Below are 6,291 nucleotides of genomic sequence, written 5' to 3' on the forward strand. Positions count from 1 at the left end.
AAATACAACTCAGTGTTATAAATGATTACTTAATGGGTCACTTTATGAGTTGGATTTACAATGTCTAAACATTTCCCATACAATAAATATAATGTCTCACACATGATGCTACTTAATAGGCATTGTTACCTTGTAAGAAAATCCATCTGGCCTCATGAGCACTTATGCCACTTATGAATTAAGAGAACTTTACATCTATACAATTATAATGCACATAATCAGAGATTTGATATTGGATATATGTTTTGATTTATCCAACTCCAAATAGCTTGAATATAAGGTTGCTTCAACTCTATAATTAAACGTCTTGCACCTAGCATGAGTCTGTCCTATTGTATCTTTCAGATGCACTCAGGTGAAAATTTGTTTACATGACAGTTCAATGGCAGTCAATGTTACTGATTGTGATTTGCATTGGCAAGAGAAGTCAGACATAGTGCAAAACCAGCTGACAATGCACTGACATCCAATTTGTGCTACCACATCCCCTGGATATTTTCAGTCAAGGTTTTAATGACAGTAAAGGCATTGCTAGTTTACAGAGAGAGGTATCAGAGCTCTAGATCATGATAATTAATCTCATTGCTGTAAAAGGGAAATGAGTAGATTATTCATGGAAGATTGATTAGATCAAAACTTCTCAGAAATTTAAAAAAAAAGGTTTTTTTTTCAGTCCCAGATCCAATGTTCAGATCCATTGGTATTCTCAATATAAACCTTTCCTGGGGTCTACTACAGAATGTGAAATAATTCTCTCTGCAAATGCTCCATAGTTGACCAACCCTGACTGCAATGATTGCATGTTTGAGGGTGGCATGGAGGCTCAGTGGTTAGCACTGCTGCCTCAAAGCGCCAGGGACCTGGTTTTGATTCCAGCCTCAAACCTCTATGTGGGGTTTGCACATTCTCCCTGTGTCTGCGTGGGTTTCCTCCGGGTGCTCTGGTTTCCTCCAGCAGTCCAAAGCTGTGCAAGTCAGGTGAATTGGCCGAGCTAAATTACCCACAGTGTCAGGTATATTAGTCAGAGGGAAGTGAGTCGAGATGGGTTGCTCTCGGGGAGGGTCAGTGGGTCAAAGGTCCTGTTTCCACACTGTAGGGAATCTAATCATTGGTAAAGTGATGCACTTTCAGCAGTGTCAAGGAGGTTAGGTGGACTTTGAAGGATGAACAATTTTTGTGGCACATCTGTGTATTCTTCAAGATGTTCAACTTGAGGACAGGAGCTATGTTTTTATGTCGCTGCTGTTGTCTCTAATTTTGTCATCTCAAATTTTTGTTTCTCGAAGAAAGTAAGATTGTACCCTTGAAGCAATGGGAATAGTCTCACTTCTTAACTTGCATTGCTATTCCATGCAAATGACTATAGACTTTTCTCAGCTTTCACACAGACCCCTGTGTGTTAAAATAAGAATCAAATGTTGAATAATATTAAAAAAGAAATCTGCAGCTTCCATCAATAGTCTTCAGTGTTTTACTAATAAAGGAGGAAATATTCTTCAACATTTCAAGAGCCTCAAAGCTCAAATATTTTTGCTGCAAATTGGTTCAATTTCTGTATCTTTATTTAGCACAAAAATAATTTTTATTGTGCTTAACCACTGTTAATTCCCTAGACCATGACCCCAGCAGTGCACAGCAAGCTGTTGTTTCCATGACTGTCACTGACCATACCTCCTCTAGACATCTCCCCACCGCTTCCCAGCTCATAGTGCCCCAACCCTGCACAGCCCCTTCTGCCTCCATCTCAAAATCCACAAACAGGATTGCTCGAGAAAACCCATAATTTCACCCTGTTCTTCACCCACTGAACCTAGTTCTTTGTATCTTGACACCATTTTTATTTTCCCACTTGTTCAGTTTATTTCCATTGACATTGTGTTCTTCAGATGTTACACATTGATTCCACAATTTCCAGTCCCTAACCACGTCATGTTCACCATGAATGTGTAGTCTGCCTACAGAACCATTCCCCTATCACGACTGTCTGAAGTCTCTATGCTTCTTTCTTGAAGAGGCCTGAAGACTCCTCACCACAACCACCTTCCTCCACCTGGCTGAGTTTGTTCTCTGTTTGAACACCTTCTACTTTAACTCATCTCACTTTCTCCGAGTCAAAGATACCTTTACGGGGATCCACATGTGTCTCAGTTATGCATGAGGCATGTGAAAAGCTCTTTGTTTCAGTTCTATTCAGGCCCTCACCCACATCTCTTCAACAATGTTTTCAGTGCCGCTTCCTGCTCTCATCTGAAATAGAAAACAAAATTAATGCATTTTGCTTCCAATTTCCATCCTTCTCTCACCTTTACCTGGCCTGTTTCTGACTCCTTCATTCCTTTCCTTGTTTTCACTGTCTGCCTTTCTCCTTCATAGGAATGGAGGCAGCCAATTTGTACATAGCAATGTCAGAATGATTAGGTCATCTGGACTGGCAAGTTGGTGTAGTCTTTTGGATGATGTATTCAATCAAAGCATTTCTATCCCTTCCCAAATCAACAGGATTAGCCTGCAGTGATATTAAAAGTGAAAAACAGTGGTTTTCCCAGTGACTTGGCCAATATCTTTCCCTGAACTAACATCATTTAAAAATAAATTAAATAATAGCTTTTACCAAGCTGTTTGAAAATTGGAAATAATTTGGCTGCATTACTGCAGTAACCACCCAAACATCCTGGTGTGGTGTTAGACTCTGTATAAATTCAAATATTTCCTTGAAAGGGGTTAGAGAAGGGAGGGAGGTAGAATGTGTGATAACATTAGCTAAATGTCATATAATTTATATTATTAGCCTAAAGGCTCTCCTAAAGCTGGGGTCTCAAAACAGTTGTTAAAATAGTTTCATTCATTATACAGATGACATGCTAAAACAGCCTCATAAAATCATCCTTGTGATTAATTTTCTGGAAAATAACACTGATACTGCAGTGAGACAACATGTGAGAGTTAGAAAGAGATAAAGAATCAAAGTGTAGCATTCATAATAATTCCCCTGTCATGCTCTGTTTACATTGACAATTATATCTGAAGCTTTTCATAGCTGTTCAAATGTATCTATTCAAAATCACCTATTACTTGAGTTATATACTTCCTTATTGCTCATTTGTGTGTATGGTATATTGCACAGACCTTTTTTCGGGTCTATTGGTGATGACCTAGAAAATGGAAAGTTTGGCAAAATAGTCAGGAGGAAGCACATATCTAATGACTTCCTGGGGCCACTGATAGAAAAGATGGCCTACCTAGCAGTCAATTAAACTACTTAAGTGGTCAATTAAGGGTCATTTCCTACCTTATACATTGGGAATCTGCCTCGTTAAACTGCACTAAGTATCATGGATGAAAGAGTAAAGTGATTTTTTTTTGTATTCTCCATCACGTATGCCAAAGACCGTTCTCAAGACAATCATGTTGCCAATACTTCATGGCCTCTCAGCTCTCCACTCCAATCATTGGGTTTAGATTTCTCTCCAAGACATATCTGTGTTTTGACAGGGGTGTCACAAATTAGGTCCCTTACCCTTAGTGATACAACAATGGTCACTGCTAACCCCAAAAGTGATCTTGTAATTGGCTGCTATGGGCAATATGTCACCCTGGGTTTTACTGCCTACCAAAGAGGGATTGGCTGTCACATTTACCTTGGTGTGAATAATAGATAAACAAAATGACCAGCTGATCAACATATGAGAGAATGTACGAAGCTCAGTGAAGAGCTAAGTTCAAATAAATCATTCATAGATTTCTTTAATCTTCAACCTTTCACCATTAACAGGTTGAAGGGCAAGAGTTCACAGAACAAATATTTACTGAGCAATAAATGTAACAATTCTGATAGAAAATACAAAACCACTGTCAATTTGAAACCAGGGTTTCAGACTGCTGCTATCTGAAGATGTCAATGGTTCCCCCATCACTACAATAGAGGAAATGTGCTAAAGTAGCATAACACCTAGCTGATACGGGAGGTGCTACTGGTGAGGACTAGGGCATTGACATTGGGGTTTGGATGGCACTAGACGGTTAGGCCACTGTTGGAATATTGCATGCAATTCTGGTCTCCTTCCTATCGGAAAGATGTTGTGAAACTTGAGAGGGTTCAGAAAAGATTTACAAGGATGTTGCCAGGGTTGGAGGATCTGAGCTACTGGGAAAGGCTGAACAGGCTGGGGCTGTTTTCCCTGGAGCGTCAGAGGCTGAGGGGTGACCTTATAGAGGTTTACAAAATTATGAGGGGCATGGATAGGATAAGTAGACAAAGTCTTTTCCCTGGAGTTGGGGAGTCCAGAACTAGAGGGCATAGGTTTAGGGTGAGAGGGGAAAGATATAAAAGAGATCTAAGGGACAACTTTTTCACGCAGAGGGTACGTATATGGAATGAGCTGTCAGAGGATGTGGTGGAGGCTGGTACAATTGCAACATTTAAGAGGCATTTGGATGGGTATATGAATAGGAAGGGTTTGGAGGGATATGGGCCGGGTGCTGGCAGGTGGGACTAGATTGAGTTGGGATATCTGGTCGGCATGAACGGGTTGGACTGAAGGGTCTGTTTCCATGCTGTACATCTCTATGACTCTATGACTCTATGGCAGTGGGGTTGCTCCTCTGTGAACCATGCAAGTGGAGAGCAAAACCAACAAAACTGCAGGAGGTCACCCAGGATTCAATAGGCAGCCCCCACCCCCACATAGTGGATGTGCAAACTGGTAAAATGTCAGCAATGGTCAGAGAGGCCTTTAATTACTGTCTAAATGACTGACTTGGCCTCCGGGAGTCAAGCTGTGCCATTGACCTTGTCTGCCATTGAAGGCGACAAGTCCTCCATCACCTCATTTCCCTGGCCATTTCTTCCCTAATCACCTGCCTGCCCTGTTGAATCTAACCCTTCCAGCACAAACTATAATCTTTGATATAATGTTCGGGTGAATGGAGGAAGCGTGTGTGACAAGTATGCAGACTAAGAAGATTATGTCAGTCAGTGGATATTGCAGACTCGATATCAGCACAATCATTCTGAGTTCAAGACTCCACCTAACACTTTCACCTGTCTCTACACTACCTCCAATCCCACGCGATTTAATCTTACACACTAATCTTTGATGTAGGGCCTTATCGAAAGGCTTCTGAAAGTCCAAGTAAAGCAGATTCACTAGGTTCCCATTATCAACTTTATGAGCTAGATCCTCAAAACATTGCAGTTGATTTGTCAAGCATGATTTCCCTTTCGTAAACCCATGCTGATTCTCTCTAATCCTGTCACTGTTTTCCAAATGCTGTGTTAGTAAATCTTTGAGAATGGCCTCTGACAATTTCCCTATTACTGATATCTTCATTCTGCAGTAATCTACTGCAGCCATCTGCCTACAACAGGCTGCCTGCTCAGGAGCAAGGGCTGATTCGCTGATCATCTGGCTTGTAACTCCAGTGAGCCGCAGACATACATGGACGCTTTGTCTACGGTGAAACCTGTACTGAGTGGGAAGAGGAAGAGGAGTAGGAAGGGATGAAGCAAGCAACACAATGGTTGACTGAGTTCAACCTCCATTCTGCAGAAGTCTCACACTTGCTTTCTGTGACTGATCAAGACAGTGTGCCATGGGTCACAATGCTGAAATAAAAGCCACTGCTCAACAAATGCTTTAAAACAAATATCCAGCACTTTAACAAGAGCGAAATGTGCAGGCTTGCGCATTCCCTAACTGCCCATACTCTATCTGCCTTCACCCATTCTTCTATTCCTATGCAGTTCTACCCTGGTGCTTTTGATTTTCAGTGGACGAGATTGCAAATGGCCTTGCATAAGGATTTCAACTAGTTCTGAATGCCCTAGATTTGGACTGGACTGCCTTGATCATGGGTCATAGCAGTCTGCAGTCTGGTCTGGCTGACCAACAAGGGTACTGGGCGCTTGTTAGTGCTCAGAGAATCAACGCTGTTGTGCTGAGAGAGGACAGTGGGATTCTGCTGTCGGAGACCTCCCAATTGCTGTAATGCTGTGCAGTCATCATTGCAATCAGCACATGGTAAAGATTGGTGCAAATCTGAATTATGTAGTGATCAGCCTTATGCTGAAAATCAAAAATTCTCTTTCCTCAAAAGCTGGTGGATGTGATGACATTTGAAACTTTGAATAATAAGGTCGGTAGACTTTTGAGGATAATTACCAGGGGATATGGAGCTCTGAGAAGTAAATGAGTTGTTCAACTGCGATTACATTGATTGACAGAACAGAACTGAGGGGCTGAAAGGTCCACTCATGCCCCTATGGAACGGCTTTCATTTAAATAGAATCCC

The sequence above is a fragment of the Chiloscyllium punctatum genome, chromosome 9, assembly GCF_047496795.1.
Source record: "Chiloscyllium punctatum isolate Juve2018m chromosome 9, sChiPun1.3, whole genome shotgun sequence".
Taxonomy (NCBI): domain Eukaryota; kingdom Metazoa; phylum Chordata; class Chondrichthyes; order Orectolobiformes; family Hemiscylliidae; genus Chiloscyllium; species Chiloscyllium punctatum.